This window comes from Macaca mulatta, chromosome 4 (genome assembly GCF_049350105.2).
Source record: "Macaca mulatta isolate MMU2019108-1 chromosome 4, T2T-MMU8v2.0, whole genome shotgun sequence".
NCBI lineage: Eukaryota > Metazoa > Chordata > Mammalia > Primates > Cercopithecidae > Macaca > Macaca mulatta.
In genome coordinates, this window is record NC_133409.1 from 59,162,215 (window position 1) to 59,175,130 (window position 12,916).

Consider the following 12,916-nt stretch of genomic DNA (forward strand, 5'->3'; position numbering starts at 1 on the left):
AGAAGCTTTCTGAGAAACTGGTTAGTGTTCTGTTAATTCAGCTCACAGAGTTACATCTGTATTTCGTGGATCTCTTTGCTAGCCTTATTTCTGTGGAATCTGAGAACAGATATTTCGGATCCCTTTGGAGACTATAGGGCCAAAGGAAATATCCTCCGATAACAAAGAGAAAGAAGCTTTCTGAGAAACTTCTTTGTGTTCTTTGAAATCATCTCACAGAGTTACAGCTTTCCCCTCAAGAAGCCTTTCGCTAAGACAGTTCCTGTGGAATTGGCAAAGTGATATTTGGAAGCCCATATAGGGCAATGGTGAAAAAGGAAATATCCTCAGATGAAATCTGGAAAGAAGCTTTCTGAGAAACTGCTTAGTGTTCTGTTAATTCAGCTCACAGAGTTAACATCTGTATTTCGTGGGTCTCTTTGCTAGCCTTATTTCTGTGGAATCTGAGAACAGATATTTCGGATCCCTTTGGAGATTATAGGGCCAAAGGAAATATCCTCCGATAACAAAGAGACAGAAGCTTTCTGAGAAACTTCTTTGAGTTTTGTGAAATCATCTCACAGAGTTACAGCTTTCCCCTCAAGAAGCCTTTCGCTAAGACAGTTCTTGTGGAATTGGCAAAGTGATATTTGGAACCCCTAGTCGGCTATGGTGAAAAAGGAAATATCCTCAGATGAAATCTGGAAAGAAGCTTTCTGAGAAACTGGTTAGTGTTCTGTTAATTCAGCTCACAGAGTTACATCTGTATTTCGTGGATCTCTTTGCTCGCCTTATTTCGGTGGAATCTGAGAACAGATATTTCGGATCCCTTTGGAGACTATAGGGCCAAAGGAAATATCCTCCGATAACAAAGAGAAAGAAGCTTTCTGAGAAACTTCTTTGTGTTCTGTGAAATCATCTCACAGAGTTACAGCTTTCCCCTCAAGAAGCCTTTCGCTAAGACAGTTCTTGTGGAATTGGCAAAGTGATATTTGGAAGCCCATAGAGGGCTATGGTGAAAAAGGAAATATCCTCAAATGAAATCTGGAAAGAAGCTTTCGGAGAAACTGCTTGGTGTTCTGTTAATTCATCTCACAGAGTTACATCTGTATTTCTTGGATCTCTTTGTTACCTTTATTTCTGTGGAATCTGAAAACAGATATTTCGGATCCCCTTGGAGATTATAGGGCCAAAGGAAATATCCTCCGATAACAAAGAGAAAGAAGCTTTCTGAGAAACTTCTTTGTGTTCTATGAAATCATCTCACAGAGTTACAGCTTTCCCCTCAAGAAGCCTTTCGCTAAGACAGTTCCTGTGGAATTGGCAAAGTGATATTTGGAAGCCCATAGAGGGCTATGGTGAAAAAGGAAATATCCTCAGATGAAATCTGGAAAGAAGCTTTCTGAGAAACTGCTTAGTGTTCTGTTAATTCATCTCACAGAGTTACATCTGTATTTCGTGGAACTCTTTGCTAGCCTTATTTCTGTGGAATCTGAGAACAGATATTTCGGATCCCTTTGGAGACTGTAGGGCCAAAGGAAATATCCTCCGATAACAAAGAGAAAGAAGCTTTCTGAGAAACTTCTTTGTGTTCTGTGAAATCATCTCACAGAGTTACAGCTTTCCCCTCAAGAAGCCTTTCGCTAAGACAGTTCCTGTGGAATTGGCAAAGTGATATTTGGAAGCCCATATAGGGCAATGGTGAAAAAGGAAATATCCTCAGATGAAATCTGGAAAGAAGCTTTCTGAGAAACTGCTTAGTGTTCTGTTAATTCATCTCACAGAGTTACATCTGTATTTCGTGGGTCTCTTTGCCAGCCTTATTTCTGTGGAATCTGAGAACAGATATTTCGGATCCCTTTGGAGACTATTGGGCCAAAGGAAATATCCTCCGATAACAAAGAGAAAGAAGCTTTCTGAGAAACTTCTTTGTGTTCTGTGAAATCATCTCACAGAGTTACAGCTTTCCCCTCAAGAAGCCTTTCGCTAAGACAGTTCCTGTGGAATTGGCAAAGTGATATTTGGAAGCCCATAGAGGGCTATGGTGAAAAAGGAAATATCCTCAGATGAAATCTGGAAAGAAGCTATCTGAGAAACTGCTTAGTGTTCTGTTAATTCATCTCACAGAGTTACATCTGTATTTCGTGGATCTCTTTGCTAGCCTTATTTCTGTGGAATCTGAGAACAGATATTTCGGATCCCTTTGGAGACTATAGGGCCAAAGGAAATATCCTCCGATAACAAAGAGAAAGAAGCTTTCTGAGAAACTTCTTTGTGTTCTGTGAAATCATCTCACAGAGTTTCAGCTTTCCCCTCAAGAAGCCTTTCGCTAAGACAGTTCCTGTGGAATTGGCAAAGTGATATTTGGAAGCCCATATAGGGCAATGGTGAAAAAGGAAATATCCTCAGATGAAATCTGGAAAGGAGCTTTCTGAGAAACTGCTAGAGTTCTGTCAATTCATCTCACAGAGTTACATCTGTATTTCGTGGGTCTCTTTGCTAGCCTTATTTCTGTGGAATCTGAGAACAGATATTTCAGATCCCTTTGGAGATTATTGGGCCAAAGGAAATATCCTCCGATAACAAAGAGAAAGAAGCTTTCTGAGAAACTTCTTTGTGTTCTGTGAAATCATCTCACAGAGTTACAGCTTTCCCCTCAAGAAGCCTTTCGCTAAGACAGTTCCTGTGGAATTGGCAAAGTGATATTTGGAAGCCCATAGAGGGCTATGGTGAAAAAGGAAATATCCTCAGATGAAATCTGGAAAGAAGCTATCTGAGAAACTGCTTAGTGTTCTGTTAATTCATCTCACAGAGTTACATCTGTATTTCGTGGATCTCTTTGCTAGCCTTATTTCTGTGGAATCTCAGAACAGATATTTCGGATCCCTTTGGAGACTATAGGGCCAAAGGAAATATCCTCCGATAACAAAGAGAAGGAAGCTTTCTGAGAAACTTCTTTGTGTTCTGTGAAATCATCTCACAGAGTTACAGCTTTCCCCTCAAGAAGCCTTTCGCTAAGACAGTTCTTGTGGAATTGGCAAAGTGATATTTGGAAGCCCATAGAGGGCTATGGTGAAAAAGGAAATATCCTCAAATGAAATCTGGAAAGAAGCTTTCTGAGAAACTGCTTAGTGTTCTGTTAATTCATCTCACAGAGTTACATCTGTATTTGGTGGATCTCTTTGCTAGCCTTATTTCTGTGGAATCTGAGAACAGATATTTCGGATCCCTTTGGAGACTATAGGGCCAAAGGAAATATCCTCCGATAACAAAGAGACAGAAGCTTTCTGAGAAACTTCTTTGTGTTCTGTGAAATCATCTCACAGAGTTACAGCTTTCCCCTCAAGAAGCCTTTCGCTAAGACAGTTCTTGTGGAATTGGCAAAGTGATATTTGGAAGCCCATAGAGGGCTATGGTGAAAAAGGAAATATCCTCAGATGAAATCTGGAAAGAAGCTTTCTGAGAAACTGGTTAGTGTTCTGTTAATTCAGCTCACAGTGTTACATCTGTATTCGTGGATCTCTTTGCTAGCCTTATTTCTGTGGAATCTGAGAACAGATATTTCGGATCCCTTTGGAGACTATAGGGCCAAAGGAAATATCCTCCGATAACAAAGAGAAAGAAGCTTTCTGAGAAACTTCTTTGTGTTCTTTGAAATCATCTCACAGAGTTACAGCTTTCCCCTCAAGAAGCCTTTCGCTAAGACAGTTCCTGTGGAATTGGCAAAGTGATATTTGGAAGCCCATATAGGGCAATGGTGAAAAAGGAAATATCCTCAGATGAAATCTGGAAAGAAGCTTTCTGAGAAACTGCTTAGTGTTCTGTTAATTCAGCTCACAGAGTTAACATCTGTATTTCGTGGGTCTCTTTGCTAGCCTTATTTCTGTGGAATCTGAGAACAGATATTTCGGATCCCTTTGGAGATTATAGGGCCAAAGGAAATATCCTCCGATAACAAAGAGACAGAAGCTTTCTGAGAAACTTCTTTGAGTTCTGTGAAATCATCTCACAGAGTTACAGCTTTCCCCTCAAGAAGCCTTTCGCTAAGACAGTTCTTGTGGAATTGGCAAAGTGATATTTGGAACCCCTAGTCGGCTATGGTGAAAAAGGAAATATCCTCAGATGAAATCTGGAAAGAAGCTTTCTGAGAAACTGGTTAGTGTTCTGTCAATTCAGCTCACAGAGTTACATCTGTATTTCATGGATCTCTTTGCTCGCCTTATTTCGGTGGAATCTGAGAACAGATATTTCGGATCCCTTTGGAGACTATAGGGCCAAAGGAAATATCCTCCGATAACAAAGAGAAAGAAGCTTTCTGAGAAACTTCTTTGTGTTCTGTGAAATCATCTCACAGAGTTACAGCTTTCCCCTCAAGAAGCCTTTCGCTAAGACAGTTCTTGTGGAATTGGCAAAGTGATATTTGGAAGCCCATAGAGGGCTATGGTGAAAAAGGAAATATCCTCAAATGAAATCTGGAAAGAAGCTTTCGGAGAAACTGCTTGGTGTTCTGTTAATTCATCTCACAGAGTTACATCTGTATTTCTTGGATCTCTTTGTTACCTTTATTTCTGTGGAATCTGAAAACAGATATTTCGGATCCCCTTGGAGATTATAGGGCCAAAGGAAATATCCTCCGATAACAAAGAGAAAGAAGCTTTCTGAGAAACTTCTTTGTGTTCTATGAAATCATCTCACAGAGTTACAGCTTTCCCCTCAAGAAGCCTTTCGCTAAGACAGTTCCTGTGGAATTGGCAAAGTGATATTTGGAAGCCCCTAGAGGGCTATGGTGAAAAAGGAAATATCCTCAGATGAAATCTGGAAAGAAGCTTTCTGAGAAACTGCTTAGTGTTCTGTTAATTCATCTCACAGAGTTACATCTGTATTTCGTGGAACTCTTTGCTAGCCTTATTTCTGTGGAATCTGAGAACAGATATTTCGGATCCCTTTGGAGACTGTAGGGCCAAAGGAAATATCCTCCGATAACAAAGAGAAAGAAGCTTTCTGAGAAACTTCTTTGTGTTCTGTGAAATCATCTCACAGAGTTACAGCTTTCCCCTCAAGAAGCCTTTCGCTAAGACAGTTCCTGTGGAATTGGCAAAGTGATATTTGGAAGCCCATATAGGGCAATGGTGAAAAAGGAAATATCCTCAGATGAAATCTGGAAAGAAGCTTTCTGAGAAACTGCTTAGTGTTCTGTTAATTCATCTCACAGAGTTACATCTGTATTTCGTGGGTCTCTTTGCCAGCCTTATTTCTGTGGAATCTGAGAACAGATATTTCGGATCCCTTTGGAGACTATTGGGCCAAAGGAAATATCCTCCGATAACAAAGAGAAAGAAGCTTTCTGAGAAACTTCTTTGTGTTCTGTGAAATCATCTCACAGAGTTACAGCTTTCCCCTCAAGAAGCCTTTCGCTAAGACAGTTCCTGTGGAATTGGCAAAGTGATATTTGGAAGCCCATAGAGGGCTATGGTGAAAAAGGAAATATCCTTAGATGAAATCTGGAAAGAAGCTATCTGAGAAACTGCTTAGTGTTCTGTTAATTCATCTCACAGAGTTACATCTGTATTTCGTGGATCTCTTTGCTAGCCTTATTTCTGTGGAATCTGAGAACAGATATTTCGGATCCCTTTGGAGACTATAGGGCCAAAGGAAATATCCTCCGATAACAAAGAGAAAGAAGCTTTCTGAGAAACTTCTTTGTGTTCTGGGAAATCATCTCACAGAGTTACAGCTTTCCCCTCAAGAAGCCTTTCGCTAAGACAGTTCCTGTGGAATTGGCAAAGTGATATTTGGAAGCCCATAAAGGGCTATGGTGAAAAAGGAAATATCTTCAGATGAAATCTTGAAAGAAGCTTTCTGAGAAACTGCTTAGTGTTCTGTTAATTCATCTCACAGTGTTACATCTGTATTTGGTGGATCTCTTTGCTAGCCTTATTTCTGTGGAATCTGAGAACAGATATTTCGGATCCCTTTGGAGACTATAGGGCCAAAGGAAATATCCTCCGATAACAAAGAGACAGAAGCTTTCTGAGATACTTCTTTGAGTTCTGTGAAATCATCTCACAGAGTTACAGCTTTCCCCTCAAGAAGCCTTTCGCTAAGACAGTTCTTGTGGAATTGGCTAAGTGATATTTGGAAGCCCATAGAGGGCTATGGTGAAAAAGGAAATATCCTCAGATGAAATCTGGAAAGAAGCTTTCTGAGAAACTGGTTAGTGTTCTGTTAATTCAGCTCACAGAGTTACATCTGTATTTCGTGGATCTCTTTGCTAGCCTTATTTCTGTGGAATCTGAGAACAGATATTTCGGATCCCTTTGGAGACTATAGGGCCAAAGGAAATATCCTCCGATAACAAAGAGAAAGAAGCTTTCTGAGAAACTTCTTTGTGTTCTGTGAAATCATCTCACAGAGTTTCAGCTTTCCCCTCAAGAAGCCTTTCGCTAAGACAGTTCCTGTGGAATTGGCAAAGTGATATTTGGAAGCCCATATAGGGCAATGGTGAAAAAGGAAATATCCTCAGATGAAATCTGGAAAGGAGCTTTCTGAGAAACTGCTAGAGTTCTGTCAATTCATCTCACAGAGTTACATCTGTATTTCGTGGGTCTCTTTGCTAGCCTTATTTCTGTGGAATCTGAGAACAGATATTTCAGATCCCTTTGGAGATTATTGGGCCAAAGGAAATATCCTCCCATAACAAAGACAAAGAAGCTTTCTGAGAAACTTCTTTGTGTTCTGTGAAATCATCTCACAGAGTTACAGCTTTCCCCTCAAGAAGCCTTTCGCTAAGACAGTTCCTGTGGAACTGGCAAAGTGATATTTGGAAGCCCATAGAGGGCTATGGTGAAAAAGGAAATATCCTCAGATGAAATCTGGAAAGAAGCTGTCTGAGAAACTGCTTAGTGTTCTGTTAATTCATCTCACAGAGTTACATCTGTATTTCGTGGATCTCTTTGCTAGCCTTATTTCTGTGGAATCTCAGAACAGATATTTCGGATCCCTTTGGAGACTATAGGGCCAAAGGAAATATCCTCCGATAACAAAGAGAAAGAAGCTTTCTGAGAAACTTCTTTGTGTTCTATGAAATCATCTCACAGAGTTACAGCTTTCCCCTCAAGAAGCCTTTCGCTAAGACAGTTCCTGTGGAATTGGCAAAGTGATATTTGGAAGCCCATAGAGGGCTATGGTGAAAAAGGAAATATCCTCAGATGAAATCTGGAAAGAAGCTATCTGAGAAACTGCTTAGTGTTCTGTTAATTCATCTCACAGAGTTACATCTGTATTTCGTGGATCTCTTTGCTAGCCTTATTTCTGTGGAATCTGAGAACAGATATTTCGGATCCCTTTGGAGACTATAGGGCCAAAGGAAATATCCTCCCATAACAAAGAGAAAGAAGCTTTCTGAGAAACTTCTTTGTGTTCTGTGAAATCATCTCACAGAGTTACAGCTTTCCCCTCAAGAAGCCTTTCGCTAAGACAGTTCTTGTGGAATTGGCAAAGTGATATTTGGAAGCCCATAGAGGGCTATGGTGAAAAAGGAAATATCCTCAAATGAAATCTGGAAAGAAGCTATCTGAGAAACTGCTTAGTGTTCTGTTAATTCATCTCACAGAGTTACATCTGTATTTCGTGGATCTCTTTGCTAGCCTTATTTCTGTGGAATCTGAGAACAGATATTTCGGATCCCTTTGGAGACTATAGGGCCAAAGGAAATATCCTCCGATAACAAAGAGAAAGAAGCTTTCTGAGAAACTTCTTTGTGTTCTGGGAAATCATCTCACAGAGTTACAGCTTTCCCCTCAAGAAGCCTTTCGCTAAGACAGTTCCTGTGGAATTGGCAAAGTGATATTTGGAAGCCCATAAAGGGCTATGGTGAAAAAGGAAATATCTTCAGATGAAATCTGGAAAGAAGCTTTCTGAGAAACTGCTTAGTGTTCTGTTAATTCATCTCACAGAGTTACATCTGTATTTCGTGGATCTCTTTGCTAGCCTTATTTCTGTGGAATCTGAGAACAGATATTTCGAATCCCTTTGGAGACTATAGGGCCAAAGGAAATATCCTCCCATAACAAAGAGAAAGAAGCTTTCTGAGAAACTTCTTTGTGTTCTGTGAAATCATCTCACAGAGTTACAGCTTTCCCCTCAAGAAGCCTTTCGCTAAGACAGTTCTTGTGGAATTGGCAAAGTGATATTTGGAAGCCCATAGAGGGCTATGGTGAAAAAGGAAATATCCTCAAATGAAATCTGGAAAGAAGCTTTCTGAGAAACTGCTTAGTGTTCTGTTAATTCATCTCACAGAGTTACATCTGTATTTGGTGGATCTCTTTGCTAGCCTTATTTCTGTGGAATCTGAGAACAGATATTTCGGATCCCTTTGGAGACTATAGGGCCAAAGGAAATATCCTCCGATAACAAAGAGACAGAAGCTTTCTGAGAAACTTCTTTGAGTTCTGTGAAATCATCTCACAGAGTTACAGCTTTCCCCTCAAGAAGCCTTTCGCTAAGACAGTTCTTGTGGAATTGGCAAAGTGATATTTGGAAGCCCATAGACGGCTATGGTGAAAAAGGAAATATCCTCAGATGAAATCTGGAAAGAAGCTTTCTGAGAAACTGGTTAGTGTTCTGTTAATTCAGCTCACAGAGTTACATCTGTATTTCGTGGATCTCTTTGCTAGCCTTATTTCTGTGGAATCTGAGAACAGATATTTCTTATCCTTTGGAGACTATAGGGCCAAAGGAAATATCCTCCGATAACAAAGAGAAAGAAGCTTTCTGAGAAACTTCTTTGTGTTCTGTGAAATCATCTCACAGAGTTACAGCTTTCCCCTCAAGAAGCCTTTCGCTAAGACAGTTCTTGTGGAATTGGCAAAGTGATATTTGGAAGCCCATAGAGGGCTATGGTGAAAAAGGAAATATCCTCAGATGAAATCTGGAAAGAAGCTTTCTGAGAAACTGCTTAGTGTTCTGTTAATTCAGCTCACAGAGGTACATCTGTATTTCGTGGATCTCTTTGCTAGCCTTATTTCTGTGGAATCTGAGAACAGATATTTCTTATCCTTTGGAGACTATAGGGCCAAAGGAAATATCCTCCGATAACAAAGAGAAAGAAGCTTTCTGAGAAACTTCTTTGTGTTCTGTGAAATCATCTCACAGAGTTACAGCTTTCCCCTCAAGAAGCCTTTCGCTAAGACAGTTCCTGTGGAATTGGCAAAGTGATATTTGGAAGCCCATATAGGGCAATGGTGAAAAAGGAAATATCCTCAGATGAAATCTGGAAAGAAGCTTTCTGAGAACTGCTTAGTGTTCTGTTAATTCAGCTCACAGAGTTACATCTGTATTTCGTGGGTCTCTTTGCTAGCCTTATTTCTGTGGAATCTGAGAACAGATATTTCCGATCCCTTTGGAGACTATAGGGCCAAAGGAAATACCCTCCGATAACAAAGAGAAAGAAGCTTTCTGAGAAACTTCTTTGTGTTCTGTGAAATCATCTCACAGAGTTACAGCTTTCCCCTCAAGAAGCCTTTCGCTAAGACAGTTCTTGTGGAATTGGCAAAGTGATATTTGGAAGCCCATAGAGGGCTATGGTGAAAAAGGAAATATCCTCAAATGAAATCTGGAAAGAAGCTTTCTGAGAAACTGCTTGGTGTTCTGTTAATTCACCTCACAGAGTTACATCTGTATTTCTTGGATCTCTTTGCTACCTTTATTTCTGTGGAATCTGAAAACAGATATTTCGGATCCCTTTGGAGACTATAGGGCCAAAGGAAATATCCTCCGATAACAAAGAGAAATAAGCTTTCTGAGAAACTTCTTTGTGTTCTGTGAAATCATCTCACAGAATTACAGCTTTCCCCTCAAGAAGCCTTTCGCTAAGACAGTTCCTGTGGAATTGGCAAAGTGATATTTGGAAGCCCATATAGGGCAATGGTGAAAAAGGAAATATCCTCAGATGAAATCTGGAAAGAAGCTTTCTGAGAAACTGCTTAGTGTTCTGTTAATTCATCTCACAGAGTTACATCTGTATTTCGTGGGTCTCTTTGCTAGCCTTATTTCTGTGGAATCTTAGAACAGATATTTCGGATCCCATTGGAGACTATTGGGCCAAAGGAAATATCCTCCGATAACAAAGAGAAAGAAGCTTTCTGAGAAACTTCTTTGTGTTCTGTGAAATCATCTCACAGAGTTACAGCTTTCCCCTCAAGAAGCCTTTCGCTAAGACAGTTCCTGAGGAATTGGCAAAGTGATATTTGGAAGCCCATAGAGGGCTATGGTGAAAAAGGAAATATCCTCAGATGAAATCTGGAAAGAAGCTATCTGACAAACTGCTTAGTGTTCTGTTAATTCATCTCACAGAGTTACATCTGTATTTCGTGGATCTCTTTGCTAGCCTTATTTCTGTGGAATCTGAGAACAGATATTTCGGATCCCTTTGGAGACTATAGGGCCAAAGGAAATATCCTCCGATAACAAAGAGAAAGAAGCTTTCTGAGAAACTTCTTTGTGTTCTGTGAAATCATCTCACAGAGTTACAGCTTTCCCCTCAAGAAGCCTTTCGCTAAGACAGTTCTTGTGGAATTGGCAAAGTGATATTTGGAAGCCCATAGAGGGCTACGGTGAAAAAGGAAATATCCTCAAATGAAATCTGGAAAGAAGCTTTCTGAGAAACTGCTTAGTGTTCTGTTAATTCATCTCACAGAGTTACATCTGTATTTGGTGGATCTCTTTGCTAGCCTTATTTCTGTGGAATCTGAGAACAGATATTTCGGATCCCTTTGGAGACTATAGGGCCAAAGGAAATATCCTCCGATAACAAAGAGAAAGAAGCTTTCTGAGAAACTTCTTTGTGTTCTTTGAAATCATCTCACAGAGTTACAGCTTTCCCCTCAAGAAGCCTTTCGCTAAGACAGTTCCTGTGTAATTGGCAAGGTGATATTTGGAACCCCTAGTGGGCTATGGTGAAAAAGGAAATATCCTCAGATGAAATCTGGAAAGAAGCTTTCTGAGAAACTGCTTAGTGTTCTGTTAATTCATCTCACAGAGTTACATCTGTATTTCGTGGATCTCTTTGCTCGCCTTATTTCTGTGGAATCTGAGAACAGATATTTCGGATCCCTTTGGAGACTATAGGGCCAAAGGAAATATCCTCCGATAACAAAGAGAAAGAAGCTTTCTGAGAAACTTCTTTGTGTTCTGTGAAATCATCTCACAGAGTTACAGCTTTCCCCTCAAGAAGCCTTTCGCTAAGACAGTTCTTGTGGAATTGGCAAAGTGATATTTGGAAGCCCATAGAGGGCTATGGTGAAAAAGGAAATATCCTCAAATGAAATCTGGAAAGAAGCTTTCGGAGAAACTGCTTGGTGTTCTGTTAATTCATCTCACAGAGTTACATCTGTATTTCTTGGATCTCTTTGCTACCTTTATTTCTGTGGAATCTGAAAACAGATATTTCGGATCCCCTTGGAGATTATAGGGCCAAAGGAAATATCCTCCGATAACAAAGAGAAAGAAGCTTTCTGAGAAACTTCTTTGTGTTCTATGAAATCATCTCACAGAGTTACAGCTTTCCCCTCAAGAAGCCTTTCGCTAAGACAGTTCCTGTGGAATTGGCAAAGTGATATTTGGAAGCCCATAGAGGGCTATGGTGAAAAAGGAAATATCCTCAGATGAAATCTGGAAAGAAGCTTTCTGAGAAACTGCTTAGTGTTCTGTTAATTCATCTCACAGAGTTACATCTGTATTTCGTGGAACTCTTTGCTAGCCACATTTCTGCGGAATCTGAGAACAGATATTTCGGATCCCTTTGGAGACTGTAGGGCCAAAGGAAATATCCTCCGATAACAAAGAGAAAGAAGCTTTCTGAGAAACTTCTTTGTGTTCTGTGAAATCATCTCACAGAGTTACAGCTTTCCCCTCAAGAAGCCTTTCGCTAAGACAGTTCCTGTGGAATTGGCAAAGTGATATTTGGAAGCCCATATAGGGCAATGGTGAAAAAGGAAATATCCTCAGATGAAATCTGGAAAGAAGCTTTCTGAGAAACTGCTTAGTGTTCTGTTAATTCATCTCACAGAGTTACATCTGTATTTCGTGGGTCTCTTTGCTAGCCTTATTTCTGTGGAATCTGAGAACAGATATTTCGGATCCCTTTGGAGACTATTGGGCCAAAGGAAATATCCACCGATAACAAAGAGAAAGAAGCTTTCTGAGAAACTTCTTTGTGTTCTGTGAAATCATCTCACAGAGTTACAGCTTTCCCCTCAAGAAGCCTTTCGCTAAGACAGTTCCTGTGGAATTGGCAAAGTGATATTTGGAAGCCCATAGAGGGCTATGGTGAAAAAGGAAATATCCTCAGATGAAATCTGGAAAGAAGCTATCTGAGAAACTGCTTAGTGTTCTGTTAATTCATCTCACAGAGTTACATCTGTATTTCGTGGATCTCTTTGCTAGCCTTATTTCTGTGGAATCTGAGAACAGATATTTCGGATCCCTTTGGAGACTATAGGGCCAAAGGAAATATCCTCCGATAACAAAGAGAAAGAAGCTTTCTGAGAAACTTCTTTGTGTTCTGGGAAATCATCTCACAGAGTTACAGCTTTCCCCTCAAGAAGCCTTTCGCTAAGACAGTTCCTGTGGAATTGGCAAAGTGATATTTGGAAGCCCATAAAGGGCTATGGTGAAAAAGGAAATATCTTCAGATGAAATCTGGAAAGAAGCTTTCTGAGAAACTGCTTAGTGTTCTGTTAATTCATCTCACAGTGTTACATCTGTATTTGGTGGATCTCTTTGCTAGCCTTATTTCTGTGGAATCTGAGAACAGATATTTCGGATCCCTTTGGAGACTATAGGGCCAAAGGAAATATCCTCCGATAACAAAGAGACAGAAGCTTTCTGAGATACTTCTTTGAGTTCTGTGAAATCATCTCACAGAGTTATAGCTTTC